This window comes from Dermacentor silvarum, chromosome 8 (genome assembly GCF_013339745.2).
Source record: "Dermacentor silvarum isolate Dsil-2018 chromosome 8, BIME_Dsil_1.4, whole genome shotgun sequence".
Classification (NCBI taxonomy): Eukaryota; Metazoa; Arthropoda; class Arachnida; order Ixodida; family Ixodidae; genus Dermacentor; species Dermacentor silvarum.
Genome location: NC_051161.1, coordinates 131936987 through 131951712, shown reverse-complemented (window position 1 = coordinate 131951712; position 14726 = coordinate 131936987).

The window sequence follows — 14726 nt, the reverse complement described above, 5'->3', positions numbered from 1 at the left end:
GATTCTGTCGATATGGTACTCAACCACTCACAATAACAATATCATTGCATTGCATTATAAAACGGAAGAAAATTCTACTTGTACACTTGTGTTCCATTCTTAGACAGAAGACCTCATTGACGTTACCCTCGATAACGACGCGGGCGGCAAAAAATCGCTCGACCTCGCAGCGTCCGCGCACTAACGCTTTGGTATAGTTTCGGTATGTGTAGCGCTGCGCTGATTTTGCTGGCCCCTGTCAAGCTTATACATGCTCATACTAACTACAAGCTGCAGAAAATGCCACGTTCATCTGATGTCTTAGGGTGTACCTTGGCAATTAATCGAAATGTCAGTTCTCTATCTCTCTCGGTCGGTTCCTGGACGCGCTTTCGCGTCGAAGTTGCGCAAAAATATCGGTAGTGCCGGCTCTCTGGTCCGATTTTACTCACCGACGGCAGCAAAAGGCGGTCATGACACATGCAGCGTCACACGGCCTCGCTTGTGGCGGGCGATTTGAAGTGCGCTGGTGGAATGCGGCCGCTTTGCAGTCGCAATTTTCTGCCGATTTTAGCCTCTTGGCCGGAAACCAGTGCTGCAAGGTTTACACTATGGAATTTCCACAGTTCAAGTCGATCTATCATTTGCACTTTGGTGCTCCTTTAATGACCGCCGCCCTCCGTAATAAAATTTCGTCCTGCTGGCGCCACTAAATTGCCAGTTAGGACGCTAAACAATGTTCTGCTCTGAGACCGAGGCAAGAAAAAAATATCACAAAAATAAATCATATTTATATGTGCAGCCACCCTTAAAATATTTCGGAGCAAGGACAAATGATCGAATAAGTGAAATTTTCTCGCGAATTCGCCACAGAGTGTGAAATGTATGTCATAAATGTGATTATACGGAGAAGTATCAACTCTACCTTTCGGTTGAAGGACCTGTGCCTAGGCTGCGATGAAATTTAGATTTTACTCGAATCCCGTCTTCCGAAAACGTTTGAGGGAGGGGGTACCTATACGTGAATGCTTTGTCATAGTAAGCCGATCATTATTTCAACCTAATTGGCGCGGATGCCGGTATTCGTATGCAATTCTGATGGAGGTTCAATTATCGGTAGACATTTTTTTGTGCACGATGTGTCCGTTACTGGCACACTGCGAATGATCTATGGTATTGAAGTACTTTTTCGAAACAAAGGGTGAATTGACGCACAGCGGAGCGAGTCTATCAAAGAGCATGCAGCATGTAGCGCCTCCTATTACGTTCGCAAACACGAGCACGCCATATGGGAGGCCTCTTCCTCACGACACTCCCATCCCTTCGCACCCTTTACCGGGCATGGCGTTAGTGCTCGCTGCGAAGCGAAGGTCCCGTACGGGCGCCAATGATTTGGTGGCCGCCCGAGCGATGGCAACAGATGCGACGCCTTCTGTCGAACGAGAACCGCTTGCGCCAGCTTTCCTCTACAAGAAACCTAACGCATTAAGTAGCAGCAGCGTATAACACTTCATAACAAAAAAAAACACCAAAAATAAGCCCCAAGCAGAATCTCTTGCACAAGCGCCCTGCCGTAGGGTTGCGTCACCAACACCGCACGCGCCCTGCTTCACTGGAAGCGTGTACAAGGGAGGAAGTGTACTCGTACACCGAGCAGGCTCGGCTGAAAGAAGTGCAAAGACCGCTGCCCGCTAGAAAATAATCATAAACAAAAAAGCCGTAACCTGAAAGCTGTTCGGAGGCAAGCAAGCCCGCTAATTTCGCGTCATCTGTTTCTGGCGTCCCTGGCCTCTGGGAAGCGTGCGCGGGCAAGCCGTTTCTGGTAATTAATTAACCGCTTAACAGACAGCGACTACTGGCGGACAGTTTCGCTTCGTGGGAGCCGGTCGAGGGCAAACCGCCTTCCTCACTCATCGGCGGTGTTCCTTCTTTCTCGCGGTAACCTGATGGTGCTGACCTTCTCTGAGGGCAGCGCCGCCACCCACAGCTCTGCAGCGCATAGGGTCAGAAACGGCCACACCGTGTGAAGATTTATCTGCGCGCGACCAGGAGGTCTACTGCCTGGTGACTGTAAATTTTTGTTTTCGAGTTCATATTTTATGTTTTTTGCCCTTGTCTCTATACTTCCATCGGATGTTCTCTAACGTGGCGAAAAGAGCCCATCGGCACCCGGCTTCTGCGATATACATTCTTCGTGACCTTTGTTCGTAACAACGATACAGCTAACGCTTTCTTGCTTCTTGACCCACTTACCGAAGACACTCTGCTGCTTCCGTTTGCTCATGAATTCACTTCCTGCTAATGCGTGGATGTGCCTAAAAGAGGCTCTTCCTCGATTAAATTGTTTTATCTGCATTGCTTTTGCTCGCAATAACAGCGGTAACCAGCGAGGTGCGAATTCGACTGTATCAACTTGTGATATATATAGCCTATTGCCGCTTGCCACAGGTCATGCGCCGACACTTCATTACGCATACTAGGTAATATTCGCAAATTTATGTTAAGCTCTCAGTATGTAGTGGGTGCTTCTTTTACTATAAGTAATTGTAAACCTTTCTGATCATATCTATATTGTTCCATCGTATAGAGTTTTTTTTTCCTCCACTACGATATTGGGATTACAGAATTTTTCAGTAGGCCAATCTTGCCATATTGTGGCAGATAACAATAAAAAAGAATTACAACAAGGACAAGAAGATATTATCACAACGGTGGCGTACGGATCGCACTCCTTTTTTTATCTCTGACTCCGAGAAAATTTAGCACACACGCTGGTTCACTTTTGAAAAAGAAAGCACTACAGTGCGAACAAAATAAATAAATTAGGCAGACACGCAGCACTGTATACATGTATCAGTTTGCGTCACATGTGCGCATTATCGACCCATTTCCTCTCAGACTGCCCTTCTTGCTCCGATTCCATGCTTCCATTCACGCAGTGCCAGCGCTGTGAGTAGAATAAACTGAGATCCACTCATACAACGTTGAAACGAATAATGGTGCAAAAAGGTTTTATTTGGGGATAGTTGGTACAGCATCGCTAGGTTAACCGCGCTGACCCTTTTTTGTCTTAGTTATTTATTTTATTTCATACATATTGCTGGCCTCCATATATGGGGGCTGTTGCAGGAGATGGAAAAATACATTCCATTAAAATATAAGTGACTAACTGTTATTTACTTGGCTATACTGCAGCTAACAACAAGACGTATAGTAAGCCGTACAGTAACAGGGTGTGTCCTTCCTCGGCCAGCCCTTAACGAAGAGCAATAAAGAACAACTACACAAGCAGAAAAAGAGCAACAAAAGAAAAAGCACATCGAAACCAGTTCAAAACAATATGCGGTGCCTGCAGGCGATGTTTAGTATTACGTACGATACATACTGATACACATGTTTTTCAAGCATAGGAATAAATTGTCATGTGACCAAATTATATTTTACTTCGGCAATCAATTCCGATCACTTAATTTATGTGGAAAGAATGAATACCTGAATGTGTCAGTGTGGAACCTCCATTAAATTAAATGTGTGGGCTCTTTAGTTCTAGTGCTTCGCCGTTCAGAGAAGTATACAAACGTACAGCTGTTTAGTTTGTAGCCCCGATTAAGGAAGTGAAATAGAAATTAGAAGGCAAGCTTTGTGGAGGAGTTCTGTCAAGGGGATCATAATGCTTATATTTATTATAAATGAATCTTATGGCGTTTCTCTGCATTGCTTCATGCGTTTTATGTACTGTTTGGTACGGAGAAACCAACAGGCAGTGCCATATTATAGTACACAATGAACGAATGAGGTGTGGGCTACAATCGTAGTGTCAGGTGAGGCAGACTTTATAGTACGTTTAAGCGAACGGAGCGCTGAAAATTCCTTAGAAGGTATGTCCGACACATGTTGGTCCCATTTAAATTCAGGTTATAGAAAACTGACCAAGTATTTATATTCGTCAAGCATTTTAAATTTTTGCTGTTCGTTCATGTACGTGAATTCTAGTGGTTCTTTCTTTCTGGTTAGTTCCTTAAAAAACAGTCTCGTCTAAATTAATTTTCGTTTGCCGTGCCTCACACCAATTTGCTATTTACGCGATTTCGTAACTTAGTTTTACTTGATTATCACGTTTTCTAATCTCTCTCTCTATATATATATCAAGCAAATATTCTGCAAATATGGGAACCATTGATTTAATGTTATTTACCATGTCATTATCATATATTAAAGAAGAGGGTTTGGGCTAAAACTGTCTTTGGGGTACTCCGGACGACGCGTGTGCCCAATCTGATTGCTGACGTTCAATTTCAACGAACTGCTGTCGACACGACAGGTAAGCTTTTATCCAGTTCAATATAGTGCCAGATCTGAAAACGTGTTGCAGTTTGCTCAGACGTTTAGGATGTGATACACGTTCAAAGGCCTTTGATAGTTCCAAAATGTGATATGAGTCTGTCCGCAGTTATGAAATGTTAGAACGAAATCATGCACAGTGTCTATCGAGTGCGTAACCGTCGACAGTCTTTTTCTGAAGCTGTGTTAGTTGTTGTTAAGCAAGTTATTATTTTCAGCAAAGGTTACGATGTGTTTTAATGTGATGCGTTCGAGAATGTTGCAACACGCTTAAGTTAGCGAAATGGGTCAGTAATTTGATGGGTTAGTTGTGTCACCTGATTTGAGAATCGGGACAAACTTTGCTATATTCCAGTCTTGCGGCACCTCGGATGGCTGTAGAGATAAAAAAAGAAGTAAGATGTGTTTCGACACCCATTCTGTGTATCACCTGAGAAAGCTACAGGTATTTGGAATTCCATTTGGGCTGCAAGATTTTTTAGCGTCGATGTTAAGCAGCACTGTTAAACAGCCCTCAGCTGATCGTCTAAATCGGATGAAGGTTCGTTATTGTTAGTGAAAACAGAAAAGTCGAACTTAAAATACTTATTAAACTGATTAGGCCTTTGTAAAGCAATCTTAGGCGGCAAGTTTCATTACTTATGAGTGTTCGCGTAATATACCTCAAGATACACGCAATATTGCCGCGCGACTGGCCGCTCGAGGCACTTTGCGTGAATTCGGGGGCTTCTTTGAAGGTCGGAAAAACATTTTAATGTAGCACGTATTGAGCAACAGAAAGCTGGTTCGGGAGTTTTTCATGTTGCTCTACAATTTTCTCATTGACACGTTTCATCTAATCATAATATTTGAGACGTTAATTAATTAGATTACGACTAATTATGTAATTAGGCGGAATGCGAAAAAGAATCTGAGTATCTCAAAGTGACGGCAAACAACATTACCTTGGTTCTGTCCAGCTACGTGGCATTTGCATGTCTTTAAGTTTTGGTGCATGATGGTTGGTACACCCTGTATAAGGAACATATATCTATAGAATATGCATCTTTCTAACTTGTTGCAGAAGTTGTACTTCAGACTAGAAGGCTTTTATCCTCCGTTTGTTCTGCACTTTCAGAGCGCTATAAAACTATAATCGCCATAATCGCCATGATCGCTATAAATCGCCTTGGCGTGCGCTTCCTCCGCAGCCAAAGTCACAGTCAGCGACTCAAAGACAGCTATACGAAATTTCGCGAAAGGGCGCATTTCGCCTGAAGCCCTCAAAATTCTGGCCAGAGTACCCGAGATCCGGCGCAGATGGACGCAACTCGTTTGGGCACCGGCGCACTCCGGTATTCGGGGAAACGAAGTTGCTCACAGTGTGACGCGAGAACTGGCCATCCGCGGCCGCACGACAACCTCTTGCGATGGGCAGTTCGAATCCCTCTGCCGTTCAGGCGGGGACCGGATGGTATCCTACAAGTAAATTATACAATTCTACCGCCAGGGCAGGGGGCATTACCCTGCCGCTCACAAAAATTTAGATAAAAAGCCATCGGTTACCTGGCGCCTTTTACAGACGCACACTTTCCCAGAGCCAGTGACGTAGTCACCTCTATCCTGGGCTATATACAGCAGATTGCAACTTATGCGCAGGTAGAGCCGATCTTCATCACGTCATGTCCACGGGCATGTCCCAGCTTATTGCCTCTCCTTCCCATCACTGCCCTAGAGCAGTGGGAGACTGCACTGCTCAGCTCAGACCTGGATCTCCAACTCCAGGTCGTGCAGACGGCCGAAGACGCCGCCAAAGCCCAAGGCCTGGCCGCCGCCTGAGGAAGAAGATGACGGGCCCTCCCACTTCCCTCCTGCCTAAATTCCATCTAGGACAAAATAAAGTTTATACTACTACTACTTTATAGTTACTTGACTATTTGGTACGTAACAGCAGTTTTATCCAATTTGATATCAAGTGCTTGCTAAATAAAAGAAAAATGAACTTTGATAAACTGACATTATCATTATTTATGTGCATGATGTGCCCAGATCAGATACATATATGCCTGAAAAATAATCCCTAAAATGTATGTATCGATACGCGCTCTGTATCAAAGTTTCGAATCCGAACACAGACATCATGGTCATGTGGCTCATTCGAGCTGTTCAAAATGCATTTTTGTTTAGTGGACATTTAATGCAGTTGGTTCGATTTCAACCATTACGACACTGAGGAGCCATTCAATAGCTGCCGTTTCTAAATCTCGAAAGCCGAATGGAAACCACGGCGTAACGTAATACAGAATCATCGCCTCGATGAAGTCTTCAACACGACACGGTCACTTTTTGTCGACAGATCCAAGTTCCAAAGTATGACACGATAGATGCCACGCCTGCTCACGCGCATAGCGGTCGCGTACGCGCCCTTCCATGCATAGCCGTGGGAAAAAAACAACTCGTGCGTACGCAATCATATCTGCGATCCCTCGTTCCACGAAATGCCACATCAGGCTGTCTTTGTCTTTTTGTTTTATGTTTATTTCGGTTGTACATCAGCACTGGGCCCCCGCATGCAGTCGTGAAAAAGACCACAAAGTAAACACGAAATCGACCGTTGGCTTAGCGTGCCGACTGGGAAAAAAAGCTCGATAGCCAAACCACACGCTTCCGGAAGTGGGCAGGTATACGTCACGCGGTTACTGACACCTTTACAACTTTCCGTGCAACTACACAGGGCACACCGTGACGCGTTAACGTGCCGAATGGCTGGCCAGCAGGTGTCGATATCACTGCATGAGAGCAGTCCGTTACCGTTACGGTGCATATCGCGCTCGCCCTGGCATAGCCGTTGCGATCTCATTAGTATTACGTTTTTCCTCACTGTGCATGACTGATCACAGTCGTACCAGTAACAATGTAATTTCCTACAAAAGTTACTAGAGGGATCTCTGGCTATAGTGTCAGGCGTGATTAGCAGTTAATAGATGTTGTTACTTGAAACTTTCAAATCATTCATTCGGCCCTCTCTAGAATATGCTTCTCTCATATGGCATCCTCACCTGACAGGTCTTACTAACATGCTCGAAATGGTACAGAACAAAGCCGCGCGGTTTGTCACGTCATCCTATTCACGTTTTATAAGCGTTTCATCACTAAAAGCTGAACTTAATCTAGCTACGCTTCTCATGCGCAGGCGACATGCTCGACTATCGTTTATTTACTCACTTTATCACAGTAACACAACGCTCGCGCAATCGCACGTTTTTCCAGCCCCTCATACCCGTCTCGATCATGCGCACAAAGTATCGCTCATTTTCGCCCGGACGAAGAAGTACCAAAATTCGCCTTTAGTATTGTGCATAAACGAATGGAACTCCCTGCCGTCCAACATCGCAGAGATATCAGATGCCTCAATGTTTCACTCAGCGCTGCTGGGCTGTTTACAAAATGGAAAACATTCCTTAGCTGTATCTGCCTGTCTTTGTTTCATATACGGTATTTGTACGCTAAATGTATGCAGTGTTATTTCCAATGTATTGATGATCAGTGGTTTAACGGCCATGTAAGAAATCGCTCTGTACTCGTTATCATTGTCTTTCGTAGATTATTTTTTATCTGTGCTATTCTGGACACCTTGATTCAAGTTAACTTGCTGTTTCTTTTTTCTTGTTCTGTTGTAAGTATTGTTTCCTTCTATTTATATTGTTTATACATTATATTTATGTACCCACCTGAAATACCCCCCTATGTAATGCCCTCTAGGGCCTTTAGGGTATTGAAATAAAAAAAAACGGCAATGTGACTAAGCAAATGCATGATCTGAAACAAAATATTGCGTTATAAACTAAACTATTCTGAATGATTACGCTTGTGCCGAGACTAGAAATTTCCTATGTTTTGAACAGTATGAGTGCTCGCAAACTTAAAAAGATTGAGAGCGCAATAACAAAGCCACGGGAACATCCGATGCCCCAAGCACGAAGATCAGAGAAATCTATGTACAGATCTATAATTCCCACGGTGGCTGAACTATCTCAGTGCCAGTGTTGCCTCTAGTAATTTTCGTAGTAAACTTTATGCCGGTGAGCAACGCTGAAATGTGCAAGTGATAACCTTGTAAAACGTCATAATGGCAGATACTTCTGCACTTCGAAACTGCAGCTTGTTATACAAAAGCTCCCATCTAGAGACCGTATCTAGACTGACCTTGCTCGTTGGCCATTCTTGGCCTTGGACAGCGCACATTCAAGGAACGCGAAATGGAAAATTAGGTTCATTAGTAACTTATGTTTCCACATATATCATAAAAAGCCTCTCCCGACACGTGAGCAATATAGGGAAGCCAGAATGCACGCAAAAACGGAAGGTGTAGGTGGCGACGCCCAGTTAAAGTTCCTGCACTAAGTCAATGTGACGACATGGGTTTTGACGGCGTCTGATAGCGCCTAGCTATTTCTTTATCGATGTATAAGTGCACTGCACTGTAGTCTAAAAGAGGCAAATACTGAGCCCAGCAGCTTTATAGAGGGCTCATTTACTACACCGTAACTATACCTTAACACGATAACAAAAAATTCAGAAACCGCGACGTCACACTGTCGTACCGGTGCTGGCGTTTCGGCTCGAAGTGTAAAAACGGAAATTTTGGCCGGCTAGTAATCAAGTTTTCAATACGAAATTAACAAAATAAAAAAAATAAAATGTTGAAAGAAACCTTTATGAATCTAAATTTTCACAGCGTATCTGTCTTTGTCTCAACTTGTGCTGTTCATATATCTAAAGATAGGGTGTCATCTAACGTCCCTGGCATGAGTGGTTTTAAACGCTCTTCAGGAGCGGGCAAAATAAAAGCTTTCTAAAACGCATTTGGTGAAAGGAGTTGTTCTCCTGCTCCAAGTTCGTTGACGCAGCTCTTACGAAAAAAAAAAAAAACTTCTACCCTATTTGCTGCATTTGACAGCCTTCTATGGATTCTTTTAGCGAAAGCAGAAATATGGTTTATCTGGAAACTCTCAACGTCCGAAGACAGATCGTGACGCCAGCTTTATATTCCAGTTCGAGATCCCTGCGACGTTAATCAGTTGTTCAGACTTTTTGCGTTGATCAATAGCTCATCGTTTCATTATAGGATGTTGACTGTATACACGCTACTCAATGACAAATACCTCAGATGGTTGTAATCAACGTTATACTGGTGGCGTTTCATCAGTTTTTCTCTCTATTTTTGAAAAGTAAAGTAAAAAAAGAAGAAAAACTGTACATATCCCGACCACACATAAGCGTCTATGTAGAAATCTGACGTTACAGGCATAGGTAGTGGTACAAGGTAGATAGAGAAGTTTTGAGGAAGAGAAAAGGACTAAAAAGATGTATACAAAATGCTAGAATGGAAATACACATGTGGAGGCAACAACAACAAAAACAAAAACATGTATAGCATACCGGATTAACTTAAGCAGGCTAGGGGACCATTCGTAACCTCCCCGTTTTAAAGGGGATGCCAAAAAATTCTCAGCATCAGCAACATTATGTGAAGCGAAGCTTTCGTGGCGGAAAAGTTAATGAAATTGTGTAAATGTGCCCGTTTCATTCGTGTGTCTTCGGCGCGAAGGAAGACGGCGCACGCTTATGCGCCATTGCAGCCGTGCTACCCATGTGATTTGCAAAACATATATTGGCTTGTATTAGGGGCGAAGCTCCCTATAGCGGCACCCGTTCGTCCCCGTCGTAGTAGGTAGCCACGTCTAGTTTTATGAATTGCTCAATAGATGGCGTTGTGTGTCCCTATATGTATGTATACCCATATATACATATATATGTATATGTATAGTATAACCGGAAGCCGACTTCCGGTTCCGCTTCCGGTTCCGGAAGCCAGCTTCCGGCTTCCGGAGAACGCTTCCGGCGTTTTAGGGGCGAAGCTCCTTATAGCGGCACCCGTTCGTCCCCGTCGTAGTGTGTAACCAGTCTTAACGCTAGTACCAGATGTCGGTATAAACTAAACGTATTGTTCAAAACGCCGTTGATTGATGAAATAAACCAACGAAACACGCCAGATGTTTTCTTTACCTCCTACTCCCCCTCTTCCCTACGACGCTGCGCCGTGCTCCCTGATGGGCTGCAGAATTAAGCGTCTCTTCCTTATGTATAATAAACACCAGTAGTAGAGGCCGGCAGGGCTGCGCGCATGCGCCGCAGTGGGAGAGCGGGCACCCACACGCACAGTCGAGGGTACCTCGATGCCCTCCTCGCCCACGGCTCCCCTTCCACTGGTAAGTCGCGTTTGCTCTCCAATTACGATTACAATAAATACCCAACATTAACGAAAGACTGCGCGTTTCTAACGCGTTTGTGCTAGCGCGTTACGGCCCGTGTAAGAAGCTGGTGTAAGACGCTGTGGCCTCTCCGCCTTACCCCCGTATTCATTAACGCTCCTTGACTTGAACTTGACTTGCCACCGCCTTGGGCAGCGCGTTCGAAACGCGTTGAAGGCGGTGGCAAGTGAAGTTCAAGTCGAGGAGCGTTTATGAATACGAGGGTTATACTCTCAGCAGTCATGTGATGGCGTCGGCAAACGCGGTGCACGTTCCGGCATGTGTAAACGGCTGCGTAAGACGCTGTCGCCTCTCCCTCTTACTAGAGCGTACTGCACGTTTCTAACGCGTTTGTGCTAGCGTCCCCTTAAGCGGGAGATGGTGCAATTATAATGAAGGGAGCTGTTATAAAATAGCAATGACGTCACATATGGCTCGTGTCATTGGTGGAAGTCAATCGTTCGATTTAGTGCGGCGAGACTGGGCGAATTACACGGAAGATTCACGGTTTACCGATGATTCCCTCCGGAGCTTCGCCCACTCATCATCATTCACCCCGTGGATATGCGGTGTTTTTTTTATTTTAACTGTACCGGCCGCTCTCTAGGCCGATCCCCCATTGCGGATATGTGCAATCCTATGGAAATTATAATAATCATCCGCGTGGGACGATCATCTGTAAGGGCATATATAATTGGCTTTGGCACGGGAGAAGTCTTGCGATTGTGGCGTAAAGTATTTAACCGCATTCACGCGATCTTGCGCGCGACAGCGACAAGCGACGCGATGGAGATGGCTGTCGCGGTCGCTCGTCGTCTACAAGTCGCACCGCATGCGAGCGACGACTTCGAGAGACGTCTCCCCGGTGTTGCCGGTATGTGGGCAGCAAATACTCGCCTAAACTGGCGTGACGCTTGCTTTATTAATTTAAGTTGATGTGTTTTAGTGTAAAGAGCAGCATAAATATTTCTAAAGGTGTTGCACTACGTTATTATCCTTGCACGTATCAAAATCTAGTCGTTTGCTCGTTCCGAGCGACAATCGGTAGTACTTGACTGATGTATATCCAGTTCCGGCTTCGCGCTATGCTAGTCGCTCATAGCACTTCCGGACGACGAGCGACGAATTCTAGATTTCTAGAACCGAGCGACTGAGCGAAAAGACCAAGCGATCTGTTCGCGCGACGGCCCGTTTCGTCGCTCGAAGCCGTCGCTCGTCGCCGTCGCGCACAAAATCGCGCGAATGCGTTTTGGGCTTAATACGTAGTTATGGGCATCGGACTGGTGCGATGGGTGGCGTGCTTCGAATCGCGCCACCATACGCACGCCTTTTCTTAGTTTTATTGCGATAGCAATTATATGGACACTCCAAAGCAGATTTCTGCCGTCGGCGTCGCCGTCGCCGTTGCCGTCGCCGTCGCCGTCGCCGTGAGGTTCCGTATGACGTCAATGGAGATGAAATCGTCGCCGCGCGCCGAACGCTGTATGTGCGAGTGAAATGGGGCGAGGGGCGCGCGCTTTCACGGGGAGCGAACGCACGGCGGAGAGAACAAACGCGCGTTCTGCGGCGTGCTCGCTTAAGGGCTGCAGAAGTAGGCGTCTCTTTCCTCCTTTACAATCACCATATATGTAGAGCAAACGCGCCTTCTTCCGACGCGCGAGAGGCCGTGGGGGAGGGGGGGGGAGGGGGAGGGAAGGGAGGCGACGTTTAGCTGCGGCAATTTGGCGCTGAGCCGTGCTCCCTCAAGGGCTGCAGAAGATAGCGCCAACCTTTCCCTTTCCCTCAAGAACCACTTATCACTAAGTGCCTATTTATATCTGAGGCTCGGGCAACGGTCACCAACGCCGCACGCATTTTGAGCGAACGCGGGCAAAACGCCGACGGCGTCGACAACAGTTCTGCGTGTTGCCGGTGCTGCTGCATGTCCAAGTTTATACAGCTGATAAAGCTAATATCATTACTCCGTATAGCTCTCTACAACTTTGCTATCGCAATTGATGCTTCGCCTTTCAGGTGAAACTGCGACAACTTTTTTTTTCTTACATGGTATTTATTGCATCATGTATATGCGGACATGGACACACGGACCACGATTACAATAAATACCCAACATTAACGAAAGACTGCGCGTTTCTAACGCGTTTGTGCTAGCGCGTTACGGCCCGTGTAAGAAGCTGGTGTAAGACGCTGTGGCCTCTGCGCCTTACCCCCGTATTCATAAATGCTCCTCGACTTGAACTTGACTTGCCACCGCCTTGGGCAGCGCGTTCGAAACGCGTTGAAGGCGGTGGCAAGTCAAGTTCAAGTCGAGGAGCGTTTATGAATACGGGGGTTATACTCTCTCAGCAGACATGTGATGGCGTCGGCAAACGCGGTGCACGTTCCGGCATGTGTAAACGGCTGCGTAAGATGCTGTGGCCTCTCCCCCTTACTAGAGAGTACTGCACGTTTCTAACGCGTTTGTGCTAGCGTCCCCTTAAGCGGGAGATGGTGCAATTATAATGAAGGGCACTGTTATAAAATAGGAATGACGGCATATATGGCGCGTGTCATTGGTGGAAGTCAATCGTTCGATTTAGTGCGGCGAGACTGGGCGAATTGCACAGAAGATTCACGGTTTACCGATGATTCCCTCCGGAACTTCGCCCACTCATCATCATTCACCCCGTGGATATGCGGTGTTTTTTTGTGTTTCTTTTAGGAGGGAGGAGGAACATACTCCTCGAGAACCCGACCAGCGACCAACCAACCGACGGACAGAAAGACAGAACAGAAGTACTCAGGCGAAAGCATGGGTTTGTAGACCAAGAAAGGTTCGCTTTGAAACTTTCTGGTGGCACTGCATATATATATATATAGCATATACCATCTGACGCTTCAACGCCATCCAAGAAAGAGCATGGGTAGGGGAGAAAGAATAAATTGAGAAGGATTAGGAGCCGAAGATTACGCAATGAGAATTACTACTTGCAAGATGCAACAAATTCGAAACTACGCAAAATTTCGCAATTGTTCATGTTTTTGTAGCTTTGAAGGGTGTTCGCAGTATACGATCCTGCTTGGTCATCTTCCAGCCAATAAAGCGTTTTCAAAAAAGAAAACCAAAGAAAGGTTAATTTATTAGCCAGGCGTGCAAAGGACCGCGAAAGCCGTATACAAATGAATTTGGGTTTTCGGGAATCTCGAAGCCACCTAGGGAAGCAGTTTCTAAAACTCCCTAAACTGTCACGCAAAACACGTTCGATCGCAGTGCATTTCCCCCGCAAAACCAGAGGGCGTGACACGTGCACACTTGATTACCCCGACAGCGGGCTTAGTCGCCATTTCGTCGATGACGTAGGATATGTTCACACATGCGACACACGAGAAGATGCGGCCATGCGTGCTCGGGCGCGGGGTCACGGCTTCACTCTCCGTACAGACCTATTGAATCTAAGCCCTTTATCCATATGATGCCCGCAGTCCGCGCGAGTGCCCGCCGAAGCCGAATGCGTAATTCATCTGTCAATCACTCGCTCACATGTGTGCACTGTGATCCTCGAAGCGTTCGTGCACGCCGTTGGTGTGAGCGTCCTCTTTAGCTGGCTTCGTTACAGATCAGTTCACATACAGCGTAACGGAGAATCGGATGATCAAGGTGGGTGCGGTGGGGTGGCAGGAACGGTAGAATACAGAGTTCGCCAAATGGCGCTCGATGCGCAACGAAAATTCGCGTGGGAAACTAGAACTGGCTCTGTCCGTTACAGCAGGTCGCACTCGAGCGCCGAAGTTGTAGGTAGAGCCGGAACTCTCATTATTTTGTCGGTGAATTACAGATATTGCTCGTACTTGTGCCGTCCCTGCTCCGCGGATTCATAGATGAATGACTTGCGCAAGGATACATGTGAGGGAACTAACGATGCGTTTTAAAAACGAAGTATTATATATAAGAAAGAGGCAAACCCAACTTCAGAATTTCTATTGAGTATCAGGAAGCGCTCGAATGGTCGAATAATATACATAGTGCCTCCGTGTCTGACAGGCCAACTCAGGTGAGGTTCTGTTTACTATAAAATGCTGTCATTGTTGTGGAATTCGTGTTCTTTATAACACTGGTTGCACGACAAGACGGCC